This window comes from Zalophus californianus, chromosome 9, assembly GCF_009762305.2.
Source record: "Zalophus californianus isolate mZalCal1 chromosome 9, mZalCal1.pri.v2, whole genome shotgun sequence".
Lineage (NCBI taxonomy): Eukaryota > Metazoa > Chordata > Mammalia > Carnivora > Otariidae > Zalophus > Zalophus californianus.
This window is the reverse complement of record NC_045603.1, coordinates 139650306-139671856: the sequence shown is the minus strand read 5'-3', so window position 1 is coordinate 139671856 and position 21551 is coordinate 139650306. Positions and strand designations below refer to the sequence as shown.

Here is a 21551-nt window from a genome sequence, read left to right as displayed (position 1 = left end):
CTAACTACTTCTACCATTTCCTTAATTATTCAGGCTGGACGGAGTTCTCGAGACCTCCCTCCTCCTCGGCCGTCACACACCCTCTGCTTCTCAGTCCTCTCAAGGCTCTGGCAGGAACACTGGCTCATCTGACTTCAGGGTCATCCCTGTAACCCCTCCTATCGCTCCCGGAGCATTCCCACTCAGTTCTCCTACAGCCATGTACTTGACCTGTGGCTGCAGCGGGCTCCGGGAGGGGAGGCATTCATTCCCAGCGCAAACACAGGCCATGGCACTTACCGCACTGGCTGCTGAATACAAGTCCGACTTGGCGGGAGACTCAGGACTTTCCACCAGCTGACCCCAACCTGCAGACCGCACCGCATCTCCCACGTGCTCTGGTTCCTCAAGGCCTGGTGTGTTCCTCATCAGCACTCTTGCTCTTTGTTCTCTGTAGTGCCTTCCTTCATGGTGTGCCTTCATCCTGGAGTGCCTGCTGCCCTGCGCTGCCCACACCCTCCCACACCCACCCCTACCATCAACTCCAGAACACCTCTCTTCCAGCTGTGCTCCCGCTACTTGCTGCCCTTATCATATTTGACCTTTTGTTTATCTTCCTCATTAGTGTAAGCTCCTCAAGACTGAGCCTCCCTCATCTTTCTAGTTCCCCTTGACGTGACCGTGGTGACAACTGAGAGAGGTGTTGGCATTTCTCATGCACATCTGTCTTCTCCGTGGGGGATGGTGAAGGGAGAAGTGGATATCTGCACTGATGAACTTGAGAGGAGTGAATCCCAAGCTCCTCTGCTTCAAATTTTGTGGGCATGAGTCCAGTGGACACTGCGAGCCAAGCCATATGCCCCATTTCTGTCCCCTCTTCATGATAAACAGGCCACCGTATTGTAGAGAGCCCTGGAGTCCAGCCCGTCCGTGCTGCATGTGGAAGACTTTACAGAAATAACATGCAGCAGAACCAGGATTCACAGCCCAGCCTCTGGAGCAAAGCCTGGGGTCCCTTATAGCAAAGTGGGACTGCACATTCCAAACAATAAGTGATATCGAGTCCACCTCGGGCAGGACGATGTCATTTTTTCATGCAGGGATGGTTCTGGGTCATTTACGTATGATGCTGTCACTGAGTTTGGCTCCAAGGAAGACTGTGATTTTGCATTAAACACATCGATAGTATACTTAGATTCTGAGCTGATGGTTCTTCATTTCAGCAGGTCTTTGTGTAACTACACAAAAAACAGGAGATGTTGTGCACTTGGCATTTCCAACCGCCTGACAGACACTTTTATCTGGAAATCCTGCCATGTTCTCAAAACACGGTATGTCCAAAATCAGACTTCTCCCACTGCCAATCCTGGATCTCTGTTCATCATCTCGGATAGTGGCCTTGCTCCTCCTCGTGATCTGTCCTTTGAGCCATGCTGTTACCAATCTCACACATCTCTGCCTCCCCTCTGCTCATGGTCACTGCCCAATCCAGACCTTCAGAGCACCCAAAACTACCCCATCCTTTCCTTCTAATCTTTCCTACCATGGCTGCCAGATTGCTCTTCCCAAGCGACCCTTTGAACAGGTCATAGTCCCCTTGCTCTACCATGGACACTGGTTCTCTCCCTGCAGAGCAAAGAACTCCTTGATTTGACATTGGAGCTTCCCAGGCTGGGCACAGTTTCCTTCCCTATCTTCCGCTCCACGGCTCCGCATCGTGCTGCGTTCTCCTGCAGAGTGCCTCCACCCTCCTGCTTCCTCTTTCTGTCGTCCCCTGCCCCACCTGTGTCACAGCCATACAGGAAATCACACCCACTCATGCCCACCTCAAATGCCACTTCTTCCGGGAAGCCTCCTTCCTGACCTCCGTGTTGGGAAGATTCTCACCACCTCCTGTTTTTCTGCCTGTTCCACCTGCAATGCGTCATCTATGTGTGCATCTTATCTGGCAGATAGTTTATCCACAATTTGCCCGCTATGCTGAATGACATAGAAACAACATACTGTGTCTCAGAGTGCAGTCTGGCTCTGCAACAAGATAAAGGACCATTCCCCCCATCTCGTTCTGCTTCAGTCCCAGCCAGCCTCGAGGATTGGGAAGCTTGTAAAAACCTTGTGATATGCGTGTGTGTGTCTACGTATAAAAACCTGGTTCAAATGAATGTCGAGGTGGACATAACAATACCCAATAGAGGTTTATTAGAATGAATTGAGTAAATGCTAAGGGCTGTTTGCTTCCCAGGTCTGCCCAAAGCCCTGAAAATTCTGTCATCGGAGTTATTCTCAGAAAGCCACTGGAAAATCTCAAGACCACTACCTGAGAGTGGTAAAACATCAATAGCATTTATTAACACACTGGCATGGTTTAATTTCTCAAATAAACCCAGGCCTTACATAACAAAGCCCAGAGGGTCTGAGACACAGTACAAAACATTCAGGTGTGAGGACGTGTGATGATCCTGGCCGACCAGGAGGCAGCCTGCCAGAGGCTAGCAGATTGGAGAAACACAGAAACATGGCAGGGTAAGCTCTCTCTGCTCCTCTACCGTACCAACTAGACAAGTCCTGGAGACAGTGTTTTGAGTTGCATGGAGGGGCAGCTACATAAACCTAGTTAATTAATTAATCATCATGTCCCCGAGGATTTGGGTGCCTCTCTCTGAATCTTGCTTACTGTCTGCTATGGGTCCTTTGTCACCACTCTTTGCCCACCTGTGACAGCTCACCCCGGTTGTGTTTCTGTTTCTGTTTCACGGAATTCCCAGCCAATTTGGAGAAAGAACTTAAATACTCACATGGACTGGGCTCCAGATTTTAGACAATCTGGTTGGGACAGACGAGAGCAGTAAAGGACTCTACTAACCCAGTATCAGTGTGTCATTAATGTGGTAGCTGACCGTGGGAAGCACGGGCTCGATAGGTGCCGGCTTCCTGTACAGAAGCGTATCTCAGAGTTGTACCTTTACTTCTGAAGCCTGACTGCTGATAAGAGTTGATTATTTCATTCCTTATCAGATTCATGTGGGATTTGTTCACACTGTGCTTTCTCCTGGGGAGCCCAACCTTGTGAATTTTTTACCTTTTTCAAAGTCATTAGGAAGAGCTGGTTGTAAGATACTATGGTGGTTTTTCTGTAAGTACTTATATCATAAAACTTCTGTGACCCAGTTTTCCTAGGCTGAAATTTACCTACAGAACTATGCCTGGCAATTTGTGTGTGGGGTTACATTTCATTTGGGTCTTACTGTATTATCAGCAACTCAGCTTGGGTGGAGTGAGTTGGGTTTAAAGAAAGGAAAAAAAAGTGAATGATCTGACACAGAAATTTGGGCTTAATTAATCAGTACTTAGAAAGCAGCTTGAACCCCTGCATGAGACTATTCTATGCATGCAAGAAATCATTAACATTTGTGACTTTTTTTTACATCATTATAGAATTAACTAAATAATATGCATGTGACTAAGTTTGGTGAACCATATGGGTATTTGCATTTCATTTATGCTGTCTTCCTCAGGAAGTGGAGAATTATCCCACCTATTTACCTAACTAAGAACAGGCATACAGGCGAAAGAGAAGAAGAAAGAAGTAATCCCAAAGACTCGCACAGCACAATTAATTGGATTTTCCAGGCCATTGCCGGAAGTGCTGAGGATTCAACTGTGAGTCAAAGATGTCTTGATGGAAAAAGAAGTGTTGAAATTTATCTTGGACAAATAGCCTAAGTGTCTCCTTGTATCCATCATTACAAATCAATATGCAATTATCAATAAAGTAATTATTTCTGATCATTTTAGTGACGTGTTAATCACTTGTACTAACGGTGCTACGGTAGCACAAAATACAAATTACCCAAAAATTAGTCCTGTTTGGTCTTAGATTGCGTCATATTTTGATAGCATATTTCCTTTGCCAATTATGATTGACTAATATCTGGCTTAATTAAGCTAATGTCAAGATTAATGGTCATTCCCAGAACTCATATCAATTAATCGCTGAGACAAGTGACACATAGGCTTTTTTATTCAAGATTTTATAAAGTGTTCTCGGATATAAGGCTTTTTTGAGTGTTTAAAACATAAGCTTTTGAAGTAGAAGAGAGGAGAGTGGTTGAAGACTAAAATTTTGCCATCAAAAATCCACAATGTGAAACAGCATCATAAAAGAAAAATTTTAAATTGGGCTCATCCCTTCAAAATGGAAAATACCTCTATATACCAAGTTTAGCACAATCCTGAACAGCCTCTACTATGCCAGGGAACGCTCCACCACAATGCCTGCAGTGGCGTCTAAACAATTTAGTTGTATAAAATCCAGAATCTTGTTATTATGAAGATAATTAAAAGCATTGTTTTCAGTGAGCCAGTACTAGCTCACACATACGCTCAATGAAAGTAAATAAAAATAAAGAACATGATGCTTGGAACGCCTGAGTGGCTCAGTCGGTTGAGCGTCCGACTCTTGATTTCGGCTCAGGTCATGATCTCGGGGTTGTGAGATGGAGCCCCGTGTTGGGCTCTGCACTCAGCACAGAGTCTGCTTGTCCCTCTCCCTCCCCCAGCTTGTGCTCTCTCACGCTTTCTCTCTCTAATAAATAAATAAGTAAAAGCTTAAAAAAAAAAAAAGAACATGATGCTCTACTCTCCATGGCAGACTCTACACTACTTGAGAGGGTCCCAGGACTCTGGGGACTTGGCTTCCTCACCATCACCCTTCTCTGAATGAGAAGATAAAGTTGTTCCTTTGAGAATGAGACTGGGTGGGAGCAGGAGGGGACCGGCAGTCCAGGCAGAGCCAAATCCCAGCTATAGTGGAAGTTTCACCTTATTTGGTGCTAGTACTTCATCTTCCTGCCATGCTCACAGTCACATAAATGGACTAGAGTGAGGTTGGGTGGGTTCCCAAGAAGCAGAGCCTGAGGCAAGGGTTCTGAGGTACTTGCTTGATTAGAGGCATGCTTTCACAAGAACCTGTAGGGAGTGAACACATCAGGACAGAAGGGAAAGAGCAGACCACAGTGGCCCAGTCCATAGAATGATGGGGCAGTTGGCTGAGCCGCATGAGCTACACGGGTCCACATATATGTGGATTTTTTTTTTTTTTGGACAGTATTGTAAATGTATCTTCTCTTCCTTATGATTTTCCTGACACCATTTTCTTTTCTCTAGCTCACTTTATTGTAAGAAGACAGTATATTATATACAGAACATACAAAGTGTTGGTTATCCAACTGTGTATGTGATCGGTAAGGCCTTCAGTCAGCAGTAGGCTGTTAGCTGTTAAGTTTCAGAGGGTCAGAGTTATACCTGGGTTTTCGACTGTGCAGGGGTCGGCACCCCTAACCCCACATTGTTCAAGGATCAGCAGTACCCTTACGCACAAGAAAGGTGGAAAGGTAGAAAGAGAAAGATAATGGGCAGAGGAAGGGGAAGAGCAAGAGACTAAGGTCAGCGAAAGGCACGCGCATGCAGGGCAACGGGACCACGCTAGAACAGAAAGGCGGACTGAGGGAAGGAAACGGAAATGCAGGCACACAGAGCTCCAAACCAGTGATTTTTAAAGACATGACAAATCCAATAAAAATTTTAAAAACAGGCAAGCAAAATGCTCCTTTGAAATGTTGCTGTGGAAATTAGCTGTCGTGTTAGGGTCTGAGGGCTGCCGTAACAACGGGGCACAAACCAAGTGGCTTTAAACTAGAGACACTGTTGGCCTCACCATCTAGAGGCTGGAAGTCTGGAAACCAGGTGTCGGGGAGGGCTGGGCTCCCTCCGATGCTCCTGGGGGAAACCCCTCCATCCCCACCACTTCCAGCTCCTGGTGGCCCCTGGCAATCCCCTGCCTCCCCACAAGGTCTGACTCCGTTGTCACATCAGCATCCTTCTGTCTGTGGCTGGCTCCAAGATTCCCCTTTTTATAGGGACCCCAGTCCTCTCGGATTCGAGCTCACCCTAGCGAACTCCTCTGAACTTGGTCAAGTCTGCAAAGACTATTTCCAAATAGAGTCACGGTCTGAGGTGCTAAGGGTTTGGACGTCAAGAAATCTTTTGGGTCACATAATCCAACCATAACAGATGTTAATATGGGAAAAAACAAATCTAGATGAAAACCTTTACATCCCAAACCCCAAGAAATTACAAAGGGCTAGCTACTTAGGAGCAAATTACAAAACCAACAAGCCAAATTGGGGAATTGAAGCCGTAGGAGAAATTTTCAGTAACATATTATACACAACTTAAAACATTTTTGAATAGCAAAAAATGATCAACTAAAACAAAAGCAGTGAAGGACAACTGGAAAAGAGATTATGAATAGGCCCCAACTTACAGTGGTTCCACTGATGAGTTTTCAATCTCTACGCTTTACAATGGCACAAAAGCAATATGCATTCAGTAGAAAAACATACCTCGAATTTTGAAATTTGGATGTTGTCCTGAGCTAGAGGCATGCTGGACAATCCTTCGTGATGAAGCGGGACAGTGGCTCACAGTCAGCCCCGCGATCACGGGAGTAACAGCTGATACACGGACAACCTCCTGCACCCAGACCATCATTCTGTCACGTTCAGTACAGTACTCAATGAATCACATGAGATATTCAGCCCCTCATTGTGGGACATAGGTTCTGTGTTAGGTGATTTTGCCCAGCTGTAGGCTGATGGAAGTGTTCTGAGCACATTAAGGTAAGCTAGTCTAAGCTGATGTTTGATGTTAGGTAAGTTGAATGCATTTTTGATTTAACAATGTCTTCAACTTACAGTAGGTTTATCAGAATGTACCCCCGTTGTAAGTCAAGGGAGATCTGTAGTTTTATTTCCTTTTTTTTTTTAGATTTATTTATTTATTTATTTATGAAAGAGAGCGAGCACAAGCAGGGGGAGTGGCAGGCAGAGGAAGAAGCAGGCTCCCCGCTGAGCAGGGACCCCCCCCCCCAATGAGGGACTCAATCCCAGGACTCTGGGGTCATGACCTGAGCAAAAGGCAGACGCTTAACCGACTGAGCCACCCAGGCGCCCCTGTAGTCTTATTTCTAACCAGTGAGAAATGCAGAGTGCTTGGTAATTATCATCAGTTGACTAATGGATAAGCTACTCTTCTTTGTCACCTAAGATAGTTTCACTTCAATGTCACCAGGTTTTAAGTCACATGAGTAGATAGATGCCTGCTTGAATAGGGCCTCTGGTTCTGCAATTTTTTGGGAGAACAAAACATTAACTTTTATTACAATAACACTGTTATTGGTGAATGTGTCTTTTATCTGCAGACAAGTGGGCTTCCTGGCACTGACCACAAAAACTTACTACGGCGAGAGGCAGCACTGGCAGGCAGGCCTCCTCTTGCAAGCAGGGTCCACATTTGTTGGACAGTACGCATGTGTGTTCTCTGCACACAGTTGACCCGCCAAGAGGAATAAAAGAAGCCAGAATCTGGGCTGTTTCTGATTCACCCTCACCAATCGGATAAGATACTTCACTTTTCCTGGGGCAGAGTGTGTGTGTGTGTGTCTGGGTGTGTGTGTGTGTGTGTGTGTGTGTGTGTGTAAATACAGAAAGGCTAGAAACATTACAGTAATAGAGTTTCCTCCACGTGGAAGAAAAAGAACATGAGGAATGGGGAGCTATCTCCCCTGCAATAACATTTTAAAAAATAGAAAATGGGGCGCCTGGGTGGCTCAGTTGGTTAAGCGACTATCTTTGGCTCAGGTCATGCTCCTGGCATCCCAGGATCAAGTCCCGCATCGGGCTCCCTGCTCAGGGGGGAGTCTGCTTCTCCCTCTGTCTGCCACTCCCACTGCTCATACTCTCTCCCTCTGTCAAATCAATAAATAAAATCTTTTAAAAAATTAAAAAATTAAAAATAGAAAATGGAATCAATAGATTAATTAATGTGATTGACCTTCCATAGAATTTTAGCGAGAGATTATTGTAAGATAAGGGAAAAATTATGAATGATGACCAAAAAACGAATGTAGTAGGAAAGATAAGGCAGTTAGTTTTAGGAAAACTAAAAGAAAAGATCCATAGTTATAAATATACTGTTAAATTGTTAAATTCTGAATAAATTTCCTTGTAATGAATGTAATGTTGATACGGTTGGATTTAGGTCTATCATTTTGTCATTTGTTTTCTGTTTTTTTTCCTCTGTTCCTCCTTTCCTGACTTCTTTGGAATTAATGCATTCTTCTAACCCCGTGCTGATGTTTTCCTACACGTCTCCGCACTGTTGTGTGCATCATTGTCATACACAACATATACACATACATCAAAATGCCACAAACCAGTGAGGTAACACTTGCTCTCCCAGTCATATGTCTTACAAAAATTAGGAGAAGAAAATGTAAGGCATACAGTCTCTTCTATTTACCATTTTTTATGTTCTTTATTAATTCCTGTGATCTAAATTTCTATGTGGGGTCATGAAAAAATTTCCGTAGAACTGCTATTGCAATTTTGCTGGCGATGAAGTATCTTCAGAGAATCTTCAATTTTGAATATTTGAAATGTTACTGGATTTAGAATTCCAGGTTGGCAGGTTTATTCTTTCCAGAATAACCACGTTCCCGTATCATTGTCTTCTGGCCTCCATCGTTTCTAACAAGACACCAACGTCCACTCCTGTCATTGCCCACTTGCATGTAACTGACTTTTCTCTGCTGCCTTCAAGATATTCTCTTTATCTATGGTCTCAACAATTTGATGTACCTGAGTGATGTGCCTGAGTGTTGCTTTCTTTGTATTTATCCTGCTTAAAGTTTGCAGAGCTTTTTTAATACGGAAGATTTTGCTTTTCACAAAATTCAGGTAATTTTCAGCTATTCTCCCAATATTTTTTTTTTTCTGCTCATTCTTGCTCTCCTCTCCTTTGGGATTCCTCCTGCACTTATGCTATACTGATTGATGTTGTCCTACGGGACGATGTGACTCTTCCATGTCTTATTTTCCAATATTATTTCTTTCTATTTTTCAGAGATAATGATTCATTTGACCCTTCCCTCTAACATCTGGAATCCACTCTTAAGCTCATCCTGTTAATTTTTCATTTTGGATACTGCACTTTTCCATTTTCTAATTTCCCTTTGGTCTGTTTTTACAATTTACATTTCTGTGTTAATAGTCCCCCATTTGTCCATTTATTATAACCGTTTACTCAAATGGCTATTATAGACAATGTACACTTATAACAGTTGCTTGAAAGTCCTTGCTTGCTAATTCCAATATCTGGGTAGCCATGGTTGAGTTTCCAAAAACTGCATTTTCTCTTGACTAGGACTCATATTATTCCATTTCTTTGCATATCTAGTAATTTTTTTGTTGAATGCTGACCATTGTGGACAATATATTGTAGTGAGAGAAAATCATGTTTTCTTCCTCCACAGATGTTCACATTGTTCAGGCAAACAGTGAATTTAGTGGTTCTTACTTTTGGTCTTGTTAGCCTTGGTTTTATCCTTTCTTGGAGCGGAACTGTTTTATTTTAGAACATATGTTTAGGACATGTCTCTTACTATAGAGTGTGGACTTTATTCTTAAGGTTTAGACTTTCTGAAATTTTAACTCCATTCCAAAATCTTCAATGAGGTCTCCCAGTGCCTAGGCTAGTACCCCACTGTGACACAGAACTGTGTGCCTTCTGGTGCCGGCATTTGGCTCTCAGGCTGTAGCAGGTGATCTCACAAAGCCTCATGGAGTTTCTCCCTTTGCCCGTGCAGCCCCCATGCAAGAATCACACTGAACCCCCATGCAGACTTCTTGGGCCTCCTCTCTGTACAGCACCCCTTCTCAGAAACCCTGCCAAATTAGTTCCAGCTACTTCAAAGACCTGAGCTCCAGCGTCTTCCTCCTCCACTCAGAGAGACGATCTCCAGGCTGAAAACCAGAACAATCATGTGGCAACACTGGGATCACTTCGTAAGTTTCTCTTCTCCTGTGATGCTCATTTTTAAATGCCTGAAAAGAATTGTAGCCTATATTTTGTGGTTGGTTTCAGTGGAGAGAAAGTCTGTTTCACGGCTTGTAGTAGAGGTCTCTGAAAAATATTTCATAAGCATAATAATGTAAATACCAATCCAAATTGGAGAAAAAGCACGAGGAATTCTAAAGGGATGATTCCAAGGGGAAAAAAAAAGAAATTAATAGAAGGAACACATTGATAGGAGTTTGAGATTGATTTATGTTGGTGATTTATTTTGATTTACATAGTTACATAATAATGTAAATTCTGAAAATTAACATAAAAACAATATAGTTGGGGAGGGAGAGAATAGGAAATGAATGTGTGTAAGCTTAAAGAAAAAGGTAGATAAGAAAGCTATGTCTTCATCTTGTGGACATAGACAGTCAATAAGTAGATCTAAAGGTGAAAAATGAAGACACAGCACTATAAGCTTATTATTTAGAAATACAGAGGTAAACACGAAAAGAAACACCATAAATGTGACTGTGCTTGCCTCTAGGAAGGAAGATGGGGTAGCTCTGGGGACTACTGGTTTTATTAGAAGTCTAATTGTTCAAATAAATACTTTTACTATGAAAGATAACATATACAGAAATGTGCATAAATGTTTTGGCACTTAAACAAGTAGAAAGCCAATTGATTCTCAAACATGTTAGAAAATTGGTTTTCATTGAAAGTCTAATTATACCATTTTTAAACATTTCTATTGCAAGATATAACATGTAGAAATGTGCATAAATGTTATTGGTAACATTCAAATCTTTAGAAAACCAAGTAACAAGTGAACCAACTGAAGAAATTGAACATGATTTACTTTCCAGACGTCCCTCCTAACCACAGTGCCCTCATTCTCACCAAAACAGACCTTTCTCCTGACTTGTAATTACTTCTTTGGTTTTCTTAATCAGGACTGCACGAATCCCTATAAAATACAGTTTAATTTTGCTTATTTTGAACTTTGTATAATAGAATTACATGATAAGTATAATTTATATGTTTTGTTTTTTATTCATTCAACTCTAGGTTTATAGATTTCTCCATATCGTTGTTTGCAGCCTACGTTTTCTTTTCCTCTAAGTAAGTATTCTTTGAATGAGTGTATCTGAGTTTATCAATCCATTCTATCATTCCACTGTTGATGGGCACTTGGGCTGCTTCCAAATTTGGGCTATGATGAGGAAAATATAACAATATAATATACCTTATTATTATTAATCATTTATTTAATACTTATATTTATTTATATTTTAATAAATGTGTTGCTTAATGCTTATTAAATAATGATCAATATTAATTTTATTTAATAGTTATACTTTTTCATATTCTTCAATATTATATTATTATTTGAGATATATATGAAATATCTATCAGATGTTTATCATATCACATATATATATGATATATATATCTCATATATGATATCCTGGTGAATAGAGATGCAACTTTCTCCCCCTGCTCTCTATTGCTCCCATATGTTGCTGTGCACATACAGGCTCTCTTTTCTGTTTCACTCATCTATTTGTCGATTCCTGCTCTAATACAGCCTGGTACCGACTAATACAGCTTTACAACACCTAAACTTTTGACAGACCGAGGCCCATCTCTTCTTTCCCCCTCCCTCCTCCTCCTTCCAACCTTGGCTGTTCTTCTCCGGCATTTTTGTTTATATTTTGATTTCTCCTGTCAGGTGTCACTTCTGCAAAACACTTTTGGGATTTCGAGTGGGATGGCCCTGAACCTAGAAGTCAATTTAGGGATCAATGGCCTGTTTGCATTTTGAAACTTCCACTCTATAAACACAGGGTATCTCTCCCTTTTTCAATAATGTCTTTCAGTGAAGTTATATAATTTTCCTCATAAAGGTCTTTCACATCGTTCTTTTATATTTATCCTATTTGCTATTTTTGGATGCAATTTGTAAATGGCATATTTTAGAATTACATTTTCTATTTTTGCTCTTATTTAGAAATACAATTGAATTGTTACACTGATTTTATTTTTATGAAATTGTTTTATTTATAATCTTCATAATTTATATTTTATGAAATAATTATTAATTCTAATGTTTTATTTACACATTTTTTATTCAATACCTATACAATCGTTTCTTCTAAAAACAATGACAATATCAGTGGTGATCACAGTGTTGGGGCATCCTTTTCTTGTCCAACACTGAAAAGGGAAAAGGGAAGGTTTTCAAACATTTGTAAAAGACAGTGTTGATTGTGGATTTTTGTAGCTTCTCTTTATCTGATTAAGAAAGCCCTAGTTTACTCACTTTTTAGGCTGATACTGAAATTTATCAAGTGCTTTTCTTGCATTATTGGGATGATTATGTAATTTTTCCTGTATTGGCCTGCTAATACGGAAAAGAATTAACTAATTGTTTTAAACATCAAACCGACCTTATATTCCTTGGATAAATCTGACTTAGTCAAAATCTATTATCCTTTTAACATATTGCTGAATTTGGTTTACTATTACAGTAAAACTCATCAATAACTCCCCCCAAGATAACCTGAAATTGAGAATAATGCACTGGCCATTTTTTCCTTTCCTTTCTCAAACAAGGCTGATTAAAGTTCTTAACCTTTTCAGGGATTGGAGGGGGCTAGGGTAGCTGTAGGTACTCAATTAATTCCTAAGAAGTGGGAAAGCGGAGGACAGGTCCCTGAATCCCCAGCTTCTCCCAGCCTAATCTGTGGGAAACTTTCAAAGTCCAGGCACCACAGAAATCAGAATCTTCCCCATGATTTTAAGCCAAAAGGTGACAAACAAAAAGGAGAGGGGGGAGAAAAGACAAGAAACAAAGAAAGAATTTAAAAAATACACCACGCATGCAACAACAGCCGGGGCTGAGGCGTATTTGCAGTCCCCGGGAAGTGGAAGCCAGTGAGCTGTGCAAACTGACGTGCCCACTCGTGAGCCTCACAGTCACTGGATGTGTGTTTAGACAAAGGATTTATTTGGATCCCATTATCATACCGTGGTGGGGCTTTACCCTATTTTGAAAATTTTTACATCTGTGTCCATGAGTGAAATTAGCCTACAAATATTCTTTATACATTCGTCCCTGGAATCCAGTTTTACTAGATCATTTGAATAAGTTGCAAAGCATTTCTTCTTCTGTTGTCTAGAAGAGTGAATAGGGTGGGATTGCTTCTTCCTTGAAGGTATCAAATAACTAGTGAAACCAGCTGATCTGGAGTTTTCTTTTAAGGGAACACACTTCGTGCTGATTTAATTCCTTTTTCAAAAAAGATTTTATTTATTTATTTGAGAGAGAGAGAGCACGAGCTGGGGCAGGTGGGTCTGCAGAGGGAGAAGCAGGCTTTCTGCCAAGCAGGGAGCCCGACACAGGGCTCGATCCCAGGACCCTGAGATCATGACCTGAGCCAAAGACAGATGCTTAACGACTGAGCCACCCGGCGCCCCTGCTGATTTAATTCTTTAAAGGTTTTAGACTATTGCATTTTTCTGTTTATTCCTGAGTCAGTCTTGGTATATTTCCTCCCAAATTTGTCCACGTCCTCTCTATATTAAAATTTATGGGCATAATGAGAGACGATGGACTCTGAAAAACAAACTGAGGGTTCTAGAGGGGAGGGGGGTGGGGGGACGGGTTAGCCTGGTGATGGGTATTAAAGAGGGCACGTTCCGCGTGGAGCACTGGGTGTTATGCACAAACAATGAACCATGGAACACTACATCAAAAACTAATGCTGTAATGTATGGTGATTAACGTAACAATAAAAAAATTTAAAAAAATTTATTGGCATGAAGTTAATAATATCTTTTTTCTAAGATGTCTGTGTGTTTGGCATCTGTAGTAATTTTTTTCCAGTTGAAGTATAGTTGGCATACAATGTTATATTAGTTTCAGGTGTACAATACAGTGATTCAACACTTCTATACATTACTTAATGCTCACGGGGAAGTGTAGTTACCATCTGTCACCATACAAAGTTATTACAGTATTATTAACTACATTCTCTGTGCTGCACTTTTCATTCCCATGACTTACTTATTTTATAACTGCAAGTTTGTACCTTTTAATCCCCTTCACCTATTTTGCTCACCTCCCACCTCCTTCCCCTCGGGTAACCACCAGTTTGTTTTCTGTATTTATGAGTCTGTTTCTGTTTTATTGTTTGTTTTGTTTTTTAAATTCCACATATAAGTGAAATCATATGGTATTTCTCTCGTTCTTTTTTTTAATTTTTTTTAAAGATTTTATTTATTTATTTGAGAGAGAGAGAGAGAGAGAATGAGAGAAAGCACGAGAGGGAAGAGGGTCAGAGGGAGAAGCAGACTCCCTGCCGAGCAGGGAGCCCGATGTGGGACTCGATCCCAGGACTCCAGGGTCATGACCTGAGCCGAAGGCAGTCGCTTAACCAACTGAGCCACCCAGGCGCCCTCTCTCTCTCTTTCTGACTTCACTTAGTGTAATATCCTCAAGATCCAACTATATTGTTGCAAATGGCAAGATTTCCTTCTTCTTTATAGCTGAGTAATATTCCACTATAAATACACCACATCTTCTTTATCCATTAACCTACTGATGGATGCTTGGGTTGCTTTCATATATTGGCTATTATAAATAATGCTGCAATAAGCATAGGGGTGCATATATCTTTTCAAATTAATGTTTTTGTTTTCTTTGGGCAAATACCCAGTGGTGGGATTACTGGATTTCTATTTTTAATTTTTTTGAGGACCCTCCATACTGTTTTCCATAGTGGCTGCACCAGTTTGCATTCCCACCAACAGGGCACGAGATTTCCCCTTTCTCCACATCCTCGCCAACATTTGTTGTTTCTTGTGTTTTTTTTTCTAGCCATTTTGACAGTTGTGAGTGATATCTCATTGTGGTTTTGATTTGGAGTTCTCTGATGATGAGTGATGTCGAGCATCTTTTCACATGTCTGTTGGCCATCCGGATGTCGTCTTTGGAAAAATGTTTATTCAGGTCCTCTGCCTATTTTTCAATCACATTATTTGCTTTTTAGGTGTTGAGCTATATAAGTTCTTTGTATATTTGGGTATTAACTCCTTATTGGATATATCATTTGCAAATATCTATCCCATTTAGTAGGTTGCCTTTTGTTTTGTTGATTGTTTCCTTTGCTGTGCAAAGCTTCTTATTTTGGTGTAGTCCCAATAGTTTATTTTTGCTTTTGTTTCCCTTGTCTGAGAAAACATATCTAGAAAAATGTTGCTAAGGCCAGTGCCAAAGAGATTAATGCCTATGTTTTCGTCTAGGATTTTTTTAGTTTCAGGTCTCACATTTAATCCTTTTCTCATGATTGCTTTGGCTAGTTGGGGTCTTTTGTGGTTCTACACAAATTTTAGCATTATTTGTTCCAGTTCTGTGAAAAAATGCTGTTGATATTTTGCTAGGGACTGCATTAAATCTGTAGATTGCTTTGGGTAGTATGGACATTTTAACAATATTAATTCTTCCAATTCATGAGCATGGAATATCTGTCCATTTGTTTGTGCTGTCTTCAATTTCTTTCATTGGTGTTTTATAGTTTTTAGTATTAGTTATTTGCAACTTCTCTCTATTTTTCATCAGTTTCACAAGTGGTTTTGTCAATTTTATTAGTGTTATTGAAGAACAAACTTTTAGCTATTTAATGTTTGGTTTTATTTTACTTAATTATTCCTCTTCATTATTTACTTAATTCCTCCTTCACAAATGCAAGATTAACCCAAAAAAGGAAGATATAGATGAGGTGGACAATCTGGGGGGAGTCTACCAAGAATGACTCAAGAACACTCACTTTGGTGTCTTGTTATCTCTGACATCCTGTTTGTCATTGCCCTTGAAAAGTACTTTTGTTCGTTGGTTACCCAAGGTCTAGGATGGATATGCCTTCCATCAGAGAGCATTTATGTTCCTGTCTAAGAATATTGGGGATACTAACAGTTGCAACCATCTCAAACCAGTTCCATAGCCCCACTTTTCTTGGCCTCTGTGTTCCAGATCATGGGCACCCATGTGCAAAGAGCTGATCTGTGGCTGCAAATTCCCCCTAATTTTTTCTTCCTTTCTCTTCTCTTGCTCTGTTTCCTTCTAAGGCAGTTTCCTTAAAATCCCCTGTGGTTGGGGTAGAGAGTGGGTTTAGATATGATTCACTCTTATTTTAAGTGTGATTGCCCTTTTTGGGGTCCCAGTTTATGGTCAGGATGTCTCCTTTAAGGCCTTGGATATTGGCCTTGACTTCTATTTGTCTTGTCTTGAATGAACAAAAAACTCACCAAAAACAAAACTCATTGAGGGGTATAGCAAATGCTCTCAGGGCATGAGCACCTTTGATGACCATATATGCTCTGATATATATGCAGTGTATGCACATGCTTATAGCTCTCAGTATAGACTTTCATAAAATAGTCTGTTCCTACTGTCTTCAGATTTTTGACACATATAAAGTAATTTTGGAAAAAAATGTAAAACTGTGCTATATAATATTTTCCATTGTTTTTAGCTGGAGAGTTAATTTGACTAATCCAGGATGCTGTTTCTGGAAACCAGAAGCCACTATGGAACTTCAAAGGATTTTTATATGTTTCTTTTACTAAAATAAAACTAAAGGAAAAGAGACACATAAACAGACATAAAGACTGTGGGGACTGCAGAGAAGGAGCTATGTACGAGACAGATGCGGAGTAGAGAAGGAGACGGTCTGGAATGGATGTAAGCTTTCACAGAGAAGATATTTCAGCCGAGTCTTCAGCAATGAGGACAAAAATCCAGACAAAGACAAAAACGTGGGCACATCAAGAAGAGTCAGCAGCACACACAAAAGTAAGAGGTGTGAGAGCAGGGCGCAGTCCAGGAGGAGAGGTGGTGTGGCTGCCCCTGCGGCCCAGAGCTCACAGGGCAAACTGCAGGCACGTGGGCATGGATGCCTTCTGACTTGGTCCTGTCATGGTCACCGTCTCCTCACTCCCCTGACTTGAATTTATCCCCCCTTTCTGCCCTGCCTCTGCTCATCAGAACTGGAAGGACTTGTTTTCCTGAGCCCTGACAGCTCTCAATGATGTTTCACTCACGCTCTGACTCTGTGGTCCTGACCCCTTAGTTGGTTTTCAACCTAGAATGAAAGCCCTGGTGCCAACTGATTTGCATCCCTATGGCCTCTCCTGTGACAACTGGCAGTGCCAATCACCAGGATCCAAGTGAGGAGGAGAAGCAGCTTTGTGAGAGAAGGGGATGAGTGAAATTTGAAGCACACAGACTTTGCAAATCTGAAAGTTTCAGGAGGCTGTCAGATCTGTAGGTCCAGAACGCAGAAGGATGCTTAGAATAAGAGAAAAAGTTTAAGAGTAATTATTACACATGTGGTAACCGAGACCTTGGGAAGTCTGGTTCCCAAGGTCTGGATCATGTGGAATAAAATCGATGAGCCCAGAATGAACCTGGAGATATCCAACACCTAGTGGTCGGAGGAGGAGGAATGAAAACGGCTGGCCAACAACGCAGAAGTCTGGCCCACAACTTCAGCTTGCTCTCATTATGGGTGGAGGAGGCAATGCCGTTTCTGAAATGTGTAACTCATTACCGAGATAGCTTGTGCTCTGCAAGAATGCAGTTCAATAACTATTAAAATATATTCTCTTTGAATAAATGCTGCTAGAATAGTGAAAAGTATTTTTTTAAAGGTCTTCAAGTCCTAGCTATTTTTTTATTGCTCCATTTTTAAATAGTTCATGGAATTAGGATAATAGAAGTGCAGATGGCATATTCATTGAATCCGGATAACTACATTTCTTAAGCTGCTGGATAGCACTATTCACAGTGAATGGGGAAAAGTGAACAGTGCCATCCAACCAGAGACATCAGCTGGAAGGACCCTTAGAGATTGTTCAGAACCAACCAATCAATTGATTTTTTAAAAAGGAACATAAGAACTATCAAGGTTAAGTGACTTGCCCAACATTGAATCTGCAATGTTGAAATGTACAGCCTCAAAAGGAGTTTGTCCTCGGCATCCAGGCCATTGTCTGCTAACAGCTCTGAGCTCTCCAGCCCTGTGGAGAGAGGAGGCTGGGAGAGGGTCTGAAGATGACTTCTTGGGTTATCACTTCCCGGATAACATGCTTAGTCATTTTTCTCCTGTTGATATTAATACTAGGACATAATTATCTTTCTCTTTTAGTATTTTTTTTTAAGATTTTATTTATTTGACAGAGAGAGACACAGCGAGAGAGGGAACACAAGCAGGGGGAGTGGGAGAGGGAGAAGCAGGCTTCCCGCTGAGCAGGGAGCCCGATGCGGGGCTCGATCCCAGGACCCCGGGATCACAACCTGAGCCAAAGGCAGATGCTTAACGACTGAGCCACCCAGGCGCCCAGTATTTTTAATGTTGACATTCACAAATGTAGACAGAAGAATATGTACAGTTTAACCAGGGGGGAGGGTGGGACAAATCCAACATCTTGTTGACCACCATCCAGAGCAAGAGAGAGATCATCAAAAATTCCATTTATCCTTCCCCACCATACCCCTCCCCCCGACCAAGACATAGCTGACATTTTTAGTGATCATTGCCTTGCTTTTCTTTATAGTTTTACATAGAATTTCCATAGAATGTATAGTTTAGTTTTTTCTGCTTTTGAATTTTATGGAAATTGAATCATACTGTATGTATTCTTTTGGGACTTGCTTTTTCCCCTCAATATTATGTTTGTATGATCCATCCTGTGGTTATCTGTGTCTGGTGTTTGTTTAACTTCATTGTGGAATAGAATCCTATTGGATAAATAATCTTCAACTTATTTATCCCTTCTTCTGTTGGTGGGCATGTAGGTTCTTCCCATTGAGGGGTATTCTGAATAATGCTGATTTGAACGTGCTTGTATATATCTTTACACTCATATCTTGGAGGCATATCTGAGGGGTGGTGTATTCAGTAACAGGGTATGATTATCTTCAGCTCTACTAGATAATACTAAACTGTTCCCATGTGGTTACACCCACTCAGCCTCCCTTTGGCCCTGGATAAGAGATCCTGACGCGTCATGTCCTTGCCAACATTTGATGGTGCCCAACATTATGATAGCAAAGCAGTAGTATCTCTGTGTTGTCTTCGAGGTTTTATTTTTTATTTCCCTGATGGCTGATGAGATTGAGCACACTGTCATATGTTTATTGGTCTTTGGATCACCTTTCTGTGATACGCTCATTGAAGCTTTTTGTTCATTTTCCTATTGGTCATTCTGGCTTTTCTTGCTGACTTGCAGAAGTCCTTTATATATTCTAGATACTAGTCCTTTGTCAAATATTTTTTTCCCCCAGGCCGACTTACCTTTTCATTATTTTTATGGCATGCTTTGATGAATAGAGTTCTTAATTTTAATGTGTTACATTTAGCAATCTTTTCTTTTCGTGACTCGGGCTTACTGTATCTTGTTTAAGAAATCCTTCCCTACCCTAAAGTCATGGAGATATTCTCCAGTAGCCCATTCTAGAAGCTTTTACTTCCCCATTTGTGTCTGTATGTTTTCTACTTCTGGTAATTATGGACTAAGACCCACCAGATGGTCTCCCCTCCCCTGGAGAAAACAATCATAAAAGCTGGATGCATTACCAAAAGCAAGAAGCAACCACCTGAGGGAACTAGAGGGTGGAATGATGGGGGGACCCCACACAGACTGGTGGGGGTTCATGCTCTTTGGAGGAAGGGGATGGGGAGTTATGTAATAAGTTCCTGTTTCCAGGTCTCTCAATCTGGGACTGAGTGTGGTCTACACAGCAAGCATAGTCTTTTTGGCATGGGGAACCAGAAAAGTGCAGCCAGAATTACAGAATGAATGCCAGAGAGTGTGGAGGAACCCCATAAATGAGAAGGTAGGACGGGGTCCCCACACCCTGCTTCCCACAGGGCTGCTGAGCCCGAACCACACATGCACGCAGCAGATGCAAAGTCCCCCCACTGAAGACAAAACACCCAAACAGACTGAAACAGCCGCTCAGGAAGCTGTTCCTGTTCCAGGCCAGGCGAGAAAACTACCCACTGAGGAAAAGAAGCAGTACCGATGGTGGAAGTAACAGAGTTCTGAACACCACAGTTCAATTTTCACAATGATGCGGATTCGGTCCAAAACTACCCAACCCCTGAGGAACCCAGAAAATAGAACGCATTCTCAAGAGAAAAGAAACTCAGTTGAGTTTGAGCCCAAGCTTGCTTCCAGGTGTTGGAATCTAACATTTCAGTCTTTGGTCTCTCTATCAACTCTTGTGTGTGTGGTTAGGAGGGGTCCCTCTTCCCTCCCCACCCCTGTTTGGCTAGTTAGTCTACTGAAAACCACCATCCTTGCCCCACCGATCTGCCACACATCCCATGACCATAAATCAGGTCTCTAGATTTTCTATCCCATCTGACTGGCTCGCATGGCCACACGTACCACCTTGCATGGCTGTGCAGCTTCTTGGCACGACCTGACCCTCGACATGCTAAGTCTCCCCACCTTGCTCAAGGATAGCCTGGTTGCTGCAATTCCTGTGCATTCCAGGGGCGGCTCATCGAGGCATGCTGGAAAACAAAATGAAGGAAAAATCTGTTGGAAGTGTGAATGAGGTTACATGGGATCATCAAGTCAGTTTGGAAGGGATTTACATTATGGTGCAGAGTCTGGTCAGTCACAGACATTCCTGAACTCCCTCTCCTTGGGTTCTGGAAACTTCTCACGATTAGGTTCTGCCATTTTCCCTGGAGAGGTCTTTTGTTAGATTTATTTCTGAGTCTTTGACAATTTTGATGCTGCCTTAATAGTATACATTACAAATGTTTATTTTTTCTTTCTTTCTTGAAAACAGAAATACAATGCAATACAGAATGCAATTTTTAGCATATTTAGCAATGCAAAGCTCACTTATTAATTCTAGTAACTTATCTATAGATTGCTTTGGTTTTTCCATGTACACAGTCATCTATGAAAATGATAGCTTTATTTATTGCTTTATGGTTCTTATAACCTTCATTTCTTTTCAGTACTTGCTGCACTGGCTGAGCCTCGGATACAAAGCTGGAGAGAGGTGGTGTTAGCCGACATCCTTGTGTGGTCCTCAACTCTCAGACCAGTCTCCTACCTTTCACCATCAGGTCTGGTGTTTGCTAGAGCTCCTCTTGCTACCCTTTATCAGATTAAATAAGTTCCTCTCTACTCTTAGTTTGCTAAGAGTTGTATTTTTGTAAATTATGAATGCATGTTCAACTTTATGAAATGCTTTTTATAAGTCTACTGGGGTGATCATATTATTTTTCTCATTTAATGTGTCAATATGATGAATCATATTGATTGATTTTATAATGCTACTCTCTTCCTAGAATACATCCATCTTGGTGGTGAAGTGTTTTTCCTTCTTGTTTTACTGATTTGCATTCCCTAATGTTTTGTCCAGGATGTCTGCATTGTTGCTCTGGAGAGAGATGGGCATGTCCTTCTTCTTTCCAGGGAAGCCTTCCTCTGGTTTCCATACCAACAATGTGCCAGTCTATTAAACAACAGTTTGGGTATGTTTCTTCTCTTTCTGTTTTCTGAAGTCCTTTGTGTAAGATCGGTGTGGGTGTTCCTGAAAGCCTTCTGAGAGCTTACCAAGGTCAAGACTGCTG

At 41.3% G+C, this 21551-nt stretch overlaps 1 long non-coding RNA gene across 1 annotated transcript; it reads left to right on the top strand.

Annotated features, from left to right (window-relative positions):
* Positions 1 to 9766: 9766 nt before the first annotated feature.
* On the top strand, positions 9767 to 21041 carry LOC113921427. The gene is made up of 3 exons (XR_003519679.2): positions 9767 to 9884; positions 10954 to 11007; positions 20931 to 21041. It is a non-coding gene; the product is annotated as an uncharacterized LOC113921427 (long non-coding RNA).
* Positions 21042 to 21551: the final 510 nt, after the last annotated feature.